The following is a 13,070-nucleotide window of genomic DNA, read 5'->3' as shown; positions in this document are numbered from 1 at the left end:
AGTTACAAGAGAAGAAATCCCTTCTCAAACAATTTAAGAAAGAAAAAAAGAATGATAACAAAAACAAATTGTTTGTCGTAACATAGACAAAATGGAAAACGATGAAGGTCGTGATGTTCAAGATCGCGAGGCTTATCTTAATCAACGTGTCCCATGTCCTTGCTCTCAATGTAAGCTGGCAATTAGACGAAAACGTCAATTGTCTATAGAACACGTATGATCCTTCGGCAAGTTTCAATCTAAGATCATTGATCAGGCGATCTTAGATTTTGAGCAAACGGTAAGAAAAGTTTATATCAATCATGCATTGTATTCGCAAGCTAATTGAATACCATATACAAAAAGATTGGGTGTGGTTGGCAAATTTTCTATCCAGGGAGGTAACGTCTCGTCCAAGGAGGAGTGCACCCTTTGTGGCCAATTAGAAGAGTTCGTGGGCGTGCGATGGAGTGCGTGAGCCAATCCACCACTTGGAAGGTACTACCAATCTATACCGTTAATACCAGAGGAGACAGGCAGCCTTCGAGACTTACCTACAATCTTGGAGCCTGAGATGGAGGCAATGATCGATGCATTGATGCCCATGGACGTCGAGACTTCTGATCCGCTTAGAGAGGAAGCATCCATACCATTATATGATGGGTGTCGAGTATCTCACTTGAAGACACTGCTTGCACTCTTAAGTGCGCAAGGAAAATATGGGTGGAGCGATGCGAGTGTGACTGAGTTGATCAGGTACCTTGTACGTACGCTTCATTGATTTATTTTCGGCACTATCATTAAAAACATTTGTGCTTTTTCAAGGTGTAGCTTTCTATAATCAACATAGATGCAAATTTCCTTGCTATTCTTCTTAGGTACTACCACAATTCAGGTTACTGAAGTATCATATATTATCACTTGCAAATACTATGCTTGAGTCTCGTGATAATGCACGACATGTTTTACGAAAGCTTGGCATGGACTACAATAGCATCCATGCATGTATCAATAATTGTATACTATTTCAAGGAGAATACGAGACTATGGAAACATGTCCAAAGTGTGGTGTTCACAGATCGACAGGACTTGCAAGAAAAAACCATCCCTAAAAAAGTTCTTAGACATGTTTCGCTTATCCCCCGCATAAACCACATGTTTCGTACGTCCGGCATGGCGAGCTTGACAATGTAGCATGCGCAGAATAGGTCCATAGATGGAGTTCAACGAATATCAGCAGATTCACGTGCATGGAGTCACATTGACTCTACCTTCCCATGCTTTTCCCGAGAGCTAAGGAATATTCGGCTCGGTCTTGCAATGGATGGTGTGAACCCATTTGGTCTGCACTCAACTTCTAATAGTGTGTGGCCTATAGTCCTTGTCAACTACAATATCCCTCCATGGCTTTTTATGAAGAAAAGACATCTCATCCTTAGCTTACTCGTTCCCAGTTGCTACAAAGTAAAAAAATATGGACGTGTATCTTCGTCCATTAATCAATGAGCTTAACATTTTGTGGGAGGAGGTGCAAGATATGAGCAAGCACGATGGTCGATGGTCCACCAATATTCGAGCCATTCTCATGTGGACGATGCATGACTTTCCGAGATTCGGAGAGTGCTCAGGTAAGTAGGCTTCCGTTCTCGTTAGTAATATCTATTATAGCTCATTCAAGTTTGTATTCACTGGATAAAGGTGTTGGGATAGGTCTGGTTACCTTAGGTTATCATGCATGTCCATTGTGCGGGCCACAGTTAAACTCCCGAAGATCATGAACCATGAAGAAGATGTTATATCAAGGACACGCCGTTGCCAAAGGGTCATGAACTCAGGGAAGGTTTTCTTGGATGACCTCCAACATGTATGAATGCCCAAAGCTGGTACAATGGTCCACACGGAGTCACATCCAAACGGAATGCGACGGTTCTCAGTTTTCTACGAGTTGCCATATTGGACCCACTTACAGATCAACCACTTGTTGGATCCCATGCATATTTTCAAGAACGTGGGCAGCTTGCTATGGGACCACATCACAAGAAAGAGAGACACTATAGGGGCACGAATGGATTTGAAGGAGGTAGGCAAGATGGAGGCACTTTGGCCGCAGTTGAGTGCTGATGGTCGCTTGCAGCTACCTCATGCTCCTTGGGTTTTGTCCCCTAAAGAAAAGCACATTGTGAAGCAAATAGTCAAGTCTATCCGCACTCGACGGGTATGATGCGTTCTCTTAGGTCTGCGTTTCCTAAAGACGACCAATTATCAGGGCTAAAATCCCATGATTGGCATAAGATATGTCAGATTTGTACTACGAATGGATTGTAAGTGGCCTGTGTATTTTGCTATTTGGAGTGTAGTCATTGTTCATAATGCTTTCTCATTTGTGGGAGTTTGTACTACCGATCGCGATCGCAGGATGCCTTACTCTAGAAATACGTGAGGCAATTTACAGGTTGTCGACTTTAGTACAATGGATCTCATAGAAGGAGATTAAGACGTTCTCTATTGAATCCGTGAGGCGGGGAGCAGTAGAGACGGTTTGTCTCTTTGACAAATACCTACCTACCACCATGCTCACGATACAAATCCACCTTCTTGTGCATCTTGTAGATGAAGTGGAGATTGCTGAACCTGTCCATACATGATGGATGTTCTTCTTGGAGCGCTTCATGAAAACCCTGAAAGGCTTTGTGCGACAACGAGCTCGGGTAGAAGGTAGCATGGCTGAAGGTTCGTTGGTGTCTGAGGCGCTAGTGCATATTTCGCAATGGCTACCAAGGGTGGCTTCAGACAACAGTATGCTATGGTCGCTGAAGGACGATGATAGACTAACCAGACAATGTGGTGGTTGGAAATGGGGTAGAAAAAAGAATGGATGCTCGAATGGAGGAGAAAGTGAATCGCTTTTGTATGTTGCACCATGCCTCTATGGATACATAGCTCGCTAGGTACCAGCAAGCTAGGAAATATCGAGAGGAAGCGCAATCTGAATTTTGACGTAGTACGCGTCATCAACCGATTCGATATCCTGAGGGCATGGAGGAGATGCCGCGGTTTATGTCAACGCGATTGTTGTATGGAGCTTTGATTGCAGCGTCTCGTGAAGGGGCGGAGGTCTCAACCGAGGAGTGGGAATTCTCGAGGGGATGTAGTCCAAAGGTGATGACGTGTTTAGGGTTTGTGGTATCTATATTTTATATGCGACAACTAATTGAGTGTTTCAATGTATATTACAAAATATATAGTGCAACATGGTTATGCGGACGACCTTTCCGCGTGGAGCGTATTGACAAAATGCGCTCCACAATAGATTGTGGTATCATGGCAAGGTTCAAGCAAGAGAGCCGACGACAAGCAACTGATCGAAACACGGTTATAGATGAGATGGAGTATTTTGGGAACTTGCAAAGTATTGTTACGGTGGATTATCGTAGCTTCTCGATGATCCTATTCGATGTGCAATGGTTCAAAGTGGTACTTGAAGGAGTTGGAGAAACAGTTCGACGACGTTCATCTGGATTTCTTGAAATAGATTCCGAAAAAAATGGACGGATTTGCACGACACGTTTGTGTTGCCGGCCCATTGTGAACATGTGCATGAACTCATTTGTTTTTTAATTGTATTACGACATGGTACATGTCACAATAGTTAAATCTCTCTTGTACGTGATTGTGAACAGGTAATCTTCTATCCAAACGCCTGACAACCTCGATGGTGGTATGTTATACCTTCAGCTCTCCGAAGTGCGAGAGTATATGATCAAAGCGATGTTCCGAGTATAGATGAGGACAATATGCAAATAGAGGGGTCGATATTGCAAGGGGTGGAGGTCACCGAAAGCTTGGAGCATGTAGAGGAGCCAGCATTGAGTAACAATGATGGAAATACGGGAGTTCAAGAATTCTTTGAGAACGAGGTGGACTCATCCTTTTGTGGTGACATGTCTATTGACCTTCCAGTGTATGTGGAGTTGTGTCAGGAGATTGATATGGGACCATAGGATACTTCATACTTGGAGCATCCACCTACTCAATTCGTTGACGAATCACTTATAAGGGTACATAAGATATGCATTTTAAGTAAGATCATTTTTTAAAGATTTACATTATCGTGCTTTGTATGATTTAAATTGATTATGCTAACATCATTTTTTGTCTGTGTAAGTGACCTTTGTGGATATTTAGATCATCAAGATGAGTTGAGGAATGAGCGATGAGGAGCTGTAGGAGATTTTCACGCGTATGTCTCTAGTCAGATGGCAAGATTCAGAGACATGGCGGACCAAGAGCTGTCTCGGACACCGTCAGGCCGTTGTATTAGATCTACTTCGGCGCGATCTGATGATTCAGTTTCGAGCAGACGAGATCAATGCTCCGAACTTGGGCTAGACAGAGGGAGTGGTTCAGGGGGATGCTGCAGAGATCCGAATGTAGTGAGCCCGCAGTCGGCTCGGGATATAGGTGCTACTCCTCGCTCTCGTGGCAGTTCGAGAGAGTGTGACTCAAGTGGTTGCTGTGGAGGCACGGACACAGTGTCTCCGTTCGTTGTTCTGCTGGAGTTGCGTCACCTCCCGGATTTGTCACACACCTATGGGAACGTCTACTCCACTCAAACCGGCTTTTGCTCAACCGTCGACAGGTGGCACCCCTATGGGTGCTACTCCGATAGATACTACCCCGATTGGTACACCAGATGTACAGGGGTCTCTTGGATATATCCAGGAGTGTGATAGCAGGTGGGAGAGGACCCATCTTAGACATACCCTATAGGGGTATGCCTACCTTGTAGATGATAGGTGAGGAGCCATCATCGTGAATGATGAGGGGAGGAGGGTGATGGCTTGCATGAGAGAGTTGTGCTAACAAGTTTTTCAACACAACGTCTTGGATCATTGGAAGAACATACCGGAGGGGAGCAAGGACTACATAGTAGCATCCTTGCATGAGGAGTTTCCACCAGTACCAGCTGCAGCAGATAGGTTTTCTACAGGCTGGATGATGGAGTGCATGCGTGCATATATGTCACATAGACTATCGGACGCACGCAAGGTACTCAAGAGTGGGGCTTCAAAGCCCGAGTGGCTAGACACAGACGACTAGCGCCGACTCAGGGAGGAGGCTATAGATTCTCCAGGATGTTGGAGACAGCAGCGCGAGGCGGCGAGGGCACGACTAGAGGCCAGAGTGGTCCATCATCTTGGGAGTGGCGGCCACAGGACATATCTAGAGGACTTTGTAAGGTTTTCTTTTGTTTTGCTTGCATATTTTTTTGCAATATCCTTTGAACTCACAACCGTATTTCTAACAGCTGTATTTTGTTTTCTTTGCAGCACTCCATTACAAATCGTGCTCCCACCGGCCTTGAGAATCGATACGCAGAGAGGCACGGTCTCACTGCATTGATCGACCGATTGTATGGACGTGGCGGCCCTGTAAGTCACTAATCTTTCTTGTCTGTAGTTACCATGTTTAATTAGAATGCATTATTGTATGGTGGACTGATGTGTAGTTGTTTCTTTTTTTGAAGAGTCCGTTTGATGCTCCTTTGCAGCGGTACAAAGTTTTGGATGGCGATGATCTATAGCTCACCCTTGGATCCCTGGAGCTCACACACCCTTCTTTTTTGGTCATGTGATTTGTGTAGACATTTTCTATGTAGTAGTAGTATCTTGCCATGATTGTATTGGTCACTTTCATTATGCGATCATGTATTTATTTCATGTATCAGTGTTATGATTTAAGTACACTTTGTCTTTATTTACACGAGCATTGTACACATTTCTAAAACTATTTTTTATGGCCCAAATAAAGCACATAGTGCTATATGTGGTAGGGCAACTTACTACCTTGCCACAATTTTTTTTTTCCCTATTACCATCGCTATTAGCATTGCAAATTTACTACACGCATTGCTATTAGCATCGCAAAGCATTGTTATCAGCGTTGTTATTTGCGTCGGTATTTGTGACGCTGATACCGACGCAAATAGCGACGCTAATAATGACACTAATACCGATTGTTCTATGGCGTCGCCAATAACGACGCTTTTTGCGACGACGGGGGCAAATTTCTTTATGAACATTTTCGTCGCTTTTAACGTCGGTATAAGGCCTATATCTTGTAGTGTTCATTTGTTAGTGCGTGACTTGGAAGAATTACAAAATCAATGTCTACATACATGATGAGCCGTGCTCTTATCTTTGTATGCTTAATTAATCACCAATTCATGGTGCCTTAATCTTTGATTACATAAGTGGTATAATTGAACATGCATTGTAACTCAAGCAATTCTTTACATACCTATTACTCAGCCTTCAATTTCATGCATTGAGATGTTGATCTAACCTTGCTTATCAAAACATTTATTAATCCATCGATTATAGGTAGCACCATCACTTGCTTTTAAAAACATTATTGAGAATCAAGCTTGTCAACCAGTTTGGTAAAACCTACCTGTTGAGGGCCAATCTTATTAAATGGTCTAGTAAAGCCTTCATGTTGATACCCCCATTTATGAAATACAAATTAGTAGATATAATGTATGGACCATACTTTTATTACACTCATTGTCTTAATCGATGCCTTCGTGTTCAAAGCCACATAACATTCTACCATCAAACTAGGAAAAATATATCAAGCAAGGAGCACCATGTGGGAAATATATCTAAATGGGAACTCTATTGTACAAAGAATGAATCTAACAAAGCTCTAAAACTTGCCCTTCCTAATTGGAAAATGGTTAACACAAGGCCCTAGAACTCATGCTTTGTCTATGCGCTAGAAAGAGATGGATTATTGTGGATACAATAAAAGTCTTGGTGTGTTAAGCATGTGGTCCTTGCTTAATATTGGATATATGTTCTTTTTTACATGTAATCAATATGAGAAGAGAAAATTGGTAACTACTAGAGTAAGAAAATTCTTGGCATAATGATATATTTGTGCACTTGAATTCCTAGATATTTTTATTGTATGCTTCTAAGAATGGGTATTATTATTATTTTTAAACCCAATATATACCATAATATTTTAAATATTGTTTAGATATTAGGGAGAGTGTGGTTGTTCATAAAAAGATAATAAATCCTCGATGCAATATGCTATTTTAGGCATAAGATCAATACAAATTTATAAACACATATTTGCGAGAGCCCTCCCAACACGAGGAAGATTGGTGCATTTGTCTCTCTCTTTTCCTTTGTGTTCAATTTTTATTTGTGTCAGTCTATGAATTCAGGGTTCTTAGTGGAATATTAGTAGCATTAGTATCAGAGCTTAGTATAGTGATTGGAAGGCATGTCAACATTAATCATGGCTCTACCATGAGCATGAGTTTTTTCCTCATTCTCAACATATCTAGCTTCAAAGCTTTATCTTTTTGTTTACTCGATAAAACAATAGTGCCCACAAGTTACATCCATGCCTACTTCTCCTCTTTATTTGGGTTCTATGATGACCTTTTACAAGGACAAATACTCTCTTTCTCTTCTTTGCATGTAGTAATCAAATTGCCTTTAAAGGCTCATAAGTTGATATGTTTTGTTTTTCTTCTAAAGCAAGAGTATAGATGATCCAAAGGGTGAAGAGGTTGGTCGAATAAGGTCTTTGTCTAGAAGTTTAGTGACTTGTCCTCAGATGCAATGGGCTATGTCTATCAGGTGCCTTGTGCAAAGAAGAAACTCCTTGAAATAATTCTATCTTATGACCTTAGTCTCCTCTAGAGGGTGGCAATTGTGGGGATAGTCCTCTACAAAATAGTGTTTATATAAATCTAAGAAATGTAGTTGTTTGGGGTTGAGAGAAATAGACTGAAATACCTTAACTTTAGTCATGTAAATTATACAAGTCTTATTTCTAAGTGCGCCTTCAACCTAGGTATGTGTAACTAATGGAAATAGTTCAAGCTTTGAATCACTATATAAAGTTGTAATTTGACCATGAAACTCAAAAGTGATTTTATGGTTGTGACAATCAATATCAAGGTTATATTGATGACGAAAAGGCATGCCCAAGATGTACATTATCTTTATAGAAACCCATGGTTATTTCTAATCCTTTTATTTCTCATATATTGTTACATCTGATTCCTTAAAAATCAAATTTAACATTGTACAAAGATAGTGTGGTTTCTAAATGTTGTCTTTTAACCAATTTTTTGAAAATCAAATCATGTGAGCTACCATAATCATGTAGAATACTAATATGAAATCATTGATAAAACCTTCTATATAAAGCAATGCATGTATAGAAGTAGAATTATTTGATGATGGGTTTTCTTCATTGGCCTCTTATTGGATTGAATCTATCATCAAATCAAATGTGTACTCTAATATCTTTGTGAAGCTCTACTATAGTAGTCTTCTTGGGAGGCATCTTTATACAATAATTAGCATGAATATTACCATGCTTCTTGCATGATAGCAAACAATACGAGGTTGTTTGCCATTAGGGGAGATTTGGACTCGAGTTTGGGCCTTGTAAGAAATTCTATCTCAGGATAGAGAGACGTAATTTAAAAATTAGTGAGAATAGCATAAAATTCATTTTAATTAATTTTTTAATATTTCTTTAAAATTCATAAATTAGCATGAAGTTTTTAAGTTATCAATTACCATTAATTAAGAATCTAAAGGTTCATACCTGTAAACTAGACTAGTTAGTGCTTAGAATTTGTAGGCTCATATCTAGATCGATTTAAAATAATGGTGCAATTACTTTTCATCAAAACTTGAGCCAAAATATTGCACCAATGCTCAAGCTATCTTTTGACATGTTAGGTTTGATACATTCTCATTTGAGGTATTCTCATTTCTTCGAAAGCAACTCCAGATAATACTAAGAAGCTTGTGAGGATGGCTCCCACTAAATCAACAACACAGAGAGAGATGGATGGGGCCTAATAATCATCAAAGAGGTACAAGAGAGATGTATATAATCTCCACAACAAGCTTGATAAATACAAATGTTTGAGGAGATGGTTGAACCTATATTAGAGTAGTATAGGTGAGATGTACATTATCTTCATAATGATCACAATCGTGAGTATGAATCCTTAAGAAAAATATTAGGATTGTGTAATGTAACAAAAATATTTGAGATATGCATTATATGAAGTTGCAATAGAGCATTATAAATAAGAGAATACATGTAACAAAGTAAGATATTTTCTAAACATATTTTGATGCTCATTATTTTTATATCTCAAATCATTTTCATTTGCTTGATTGAATTGACTGTGGATTTTTAAGAACAGGTCTATCCATTCAATCAAAAACCATCCAAGCACATATATAATGTTATTGAGTCTATCAAAGTAAGAAATCCGTTGAGAGAGAAATCTTATTTGTTGGAGTTTTTTTTTTTGTATAAAAGGTTTAGATGTATCAAACAAAGAGTGTCATATATGCAACTAGTTTAACCTTGGGCTTCAAAGTGAATATAATATCCCTTGGCACAACAAATAAAATCATATCCCTTGGCTTTCAAATGAATATAATAGTGTATCAATTCAATCAACTAAATGGATGGAGAAACTAGCTCATTCATATTAGCCATATGAGATGCAATGGAGTGTAGAAAGCTAATATTCTAGAGGAATTATATTAATAAACATATAGAAAGATTGCTCCACAAAGTCAATCCAAAATAAAGTAATGCAACACTTTAAGAGACAAGTAATGAGGGAATCATGGCAGAAATCTAGTATAGTAATTAAACATTCTTAATATTTTGTGGGAATGAAATATATGTACTTAAACCTTTCTTTTATTTGTCAATTCCATATCCAATAAAGCTATCGTCATATAGCATAAGCTGCAAAATTTTTTGATACAATCAATTGTGCCTTAAAATATTCTAAAGTTCTCATAAGCTTCATGGATACTAAAACATTTACAATTAATTACACCATGGATACCAAAATCACGATACAATTCATTATACCAAAATATTTTGATTCTTCTCAAGTATAAGCAAAACATTACTCCATGTTGGAATATTTTGTTCCTTATCCTTGTTGGATGAAGGATTCAATGATCTTGTGTTCTCTCCATTCTCTCCCATATAAGAAATATTCATTTTACAGTAATCATTTCAAACACTATCTTGGTGAAAAGATTTATCTCATAATATGATACACTACAATATTTCTATGTTTAGGCCCTTGTATTGGAATAATTGATAACCTTGATATTGGAATCTGTCATCATTCTATACCAAGACACTTATGGATGGCCATGATGCTATACCACTTATAGAAGAAATAAAACATTCTCCCAAATTATTGAGATAGTTTCATCTATCTCAATAAGATGATCCATCTACAAATACATATGGACAATCATATTTCAATCATCCCCCCTTGTTTTTTGAGACTTGTTAAAAGAAATAAGGAACATACCCATGATACAAAGAAACACACACAGACATTAAGAAATAAGGAAGGTATCAAAGAGGAAAAACACAATGTGAGAGGAGCCTTGAGCTAGCATAATGTGAGAAGGGCCCTCAAGACTATGGGGGGCCATTGGGGGGGGGACTAAGACCGCACAATTCGAGGGAGGGGACTTGAGATTTCCAAGTCACCTTTCCTTGCATTGTGTGGGTCTTATTGTGAGCATGAACCCACACCTAATGCAAGGGGGACCCCTAGGACTGCACAATGCAAGGGAGGGGCTTTGAGATTTTCAAGTCACCCCTCCTCGTGTAAAGTGAGTTCAATGCAAGAATGCAAGCATGGACCCACACAATGCAAGAGGAGCCTTCAAGATTTTTAACTGCCTCCCTCCTCATGTTGTGTGGGTCTATTGCCAATACAATGCAACAAGGAATCCACTGTTGTATTTGGAAAGGCCTCATTAGGTTGTACAGGTCACTACCACCCACCTTCTTTATAGAGTGATTTGCTAGTGTTCACTTTGAGCAATTTTTAACACCCCGCATGGCTTTTGGACCATTCAAGATATACTTGCATTTGGGGGTTTAAAAAGCTCAAAATGGATAATGGAAGACTAAGATATGAGGAAACCAAAAGGATATAAGGAAACACAAAAGATACATGAGAGGACTGACACAATGTAAGGGGAGGCTCACCAATTTTCATGTGCACCCCCTCCCCCCTTCTGGATGGTGCCATTGCATCTGGAACAACCTAAAACCACATGGATGGTGCCATTGCTCAAAATGGACATAGGAAGATCAAGATATAAACAAAAAGAAGTGTCACTTGAGAGAGTCCACATATAACGCGAGGGGGTCCCCAACCAAAATTGCCAGGAGACCCCCCCCCCCCCCCCCCCCCCCCCCCCGCCCCCCCCCCCCCGCACAATTCGAGGGAGGGGACTTGAGATTTCCAAGTCACCTTTCCTTGCATTGTGTGGGTCTTATTGTGAGCATGAACCCACACCTAATGCAAGGGGGACCCCTAGGACTGCACAATGCAAGGGAGGGGCTTTGAGATTTTCAAGTCACCCCTCCTCGTGTAAAGTGAGTTCAATGCAAGAATGCAAGCATGGACCCACACAATGCAAGAGGAGCCTTCAAGATTTTTAACTGCCTCCCTCCTCATGTTGTGTGGGTCTATTGCCAATACAATGCAACAAGGAATCCACTGTTGTATTTGGAAAGGCCTCATTAGGTTGTACAGGTCACTACCACCCACCTTCTTTATAGAGTGATTTGCTAGTGTTCACTTTGAGCAATTTTTAACACCCCGCATGGCTTTTGGACCATTCAAGATATACTTGCATTTGGGGGTTTAAAAAGCTCAAAATGGATAATGGAAGACTAAGATATGAGGAAACCAAAAGGATATAAGGAAACACAAAAGATACATGAGAGGACTGACACAATGTAAGGGGAGGCTCACCAATTTTCATGTGCACCCCCTCCCCCCTTCTGGATGGTGCCATTGCATCTGGAACAACCTAAAACCACATGGATGGTGCCATTGCTCAAAATGGACATAGGAAGATCAAGATATAAACAAAAAGAAGTGTCACTTGAGAGAGTCCACATATAACGCGAGGGGGTCCCCAACCAAAATTGCCAGGAGACCCCCCCCCCCCCCCCAATTGTGCCGATACACTCAAGTTGCATTTTACATCATGAATTTGGTAAAACCATCGGTACAATTGCATCCGAATAGCCCAAATCCCCTGCTTAGGATTTAAAAACACTCAAAACGGAGGTGGGGGTTTGCGCCTTTCTACAATGGCTCAAAATGTGATAAGACCTTTTCAAACAAGATAATGGACTCCCCCCTCTCTCTTCTCCATACCCCCCTCCCCTCCCCCCCACCCCTTGCATTGTGTTGGCTCTAGGCTAGTATAATCAGAGAGAACCTTGGGCAATAGACAGAATGTGACGAGGGATCCTCCAACAATGTTATTGGCTCCTCTTCATGTTATCATGGCCCAAGTCCCCCCTCATGGATTCCATATTTGGTCATCTAGCCCTAAAATATATATTTTCCATTGAAATAGAAAACCAAAAAAAAATGAAAACATTTAAAGGAGTGAGAAGAGCGAATCACATGTAGCATTTTGGAATGAGAGACACCTCATTTAATACTCCAAAGTTTCAAGAAAAAGATAGGCATACAAGAATGAAGGGAGAGTAGTTTGATGTAATATTGGAGAATGACAAGAAAACTATAGGAAGAATGGAAAGGTGTATGAGACTGACGAAAAATGTCACTATCTAGTCTCTTAAATTGTTCGGTTTCTATGCCTCAACAAATTTGTCATCAAACATGCCTAAAAATGTTTTATGTTTTGGAAATTTTTAAGAATGAGATAATTTTTTTTTAAAAAAATTCATTTTACCGTAACGGTAGCTCTCTCCTTATTGGTTGAGAGGCTTTCTCTCTCCAAAACTAAAGGTAGCATTTGCATGTGGTCGATCACCCATTGTGTTATTAATTTTAAAAAATTACAAATGAATTAATTTGTATATCTTACATAGTTTTTTTTATTTAAAAAAAAACATATGCCACACAATCATGACTTGTTGTATCATCTATTGGTATCTTGGGTCCTTACCTACTTCTTCCTTGGCCATTTCTATGATTAGGTATTGTTGTTAGAGACCTT

This window comes from Lygodium microphyllum, chromosome 25, assembly GCF_053477565.2.
Source record: "Lygodium microphyllum isolate KBCC chromosome 25, Lygodium_microphyllum_v1.1.10, whole genome shotgun sequence".
Taxonomy (NCBI): Eukaryota; Viridiplantae; Streptophyta; class Polypodiopsida; order Schizaeales; family Lygodiaceae; genus Lygodium; species Lygodium microphyllum.
Note: the sequence above shows the minus strand (reverse complement) of the source record.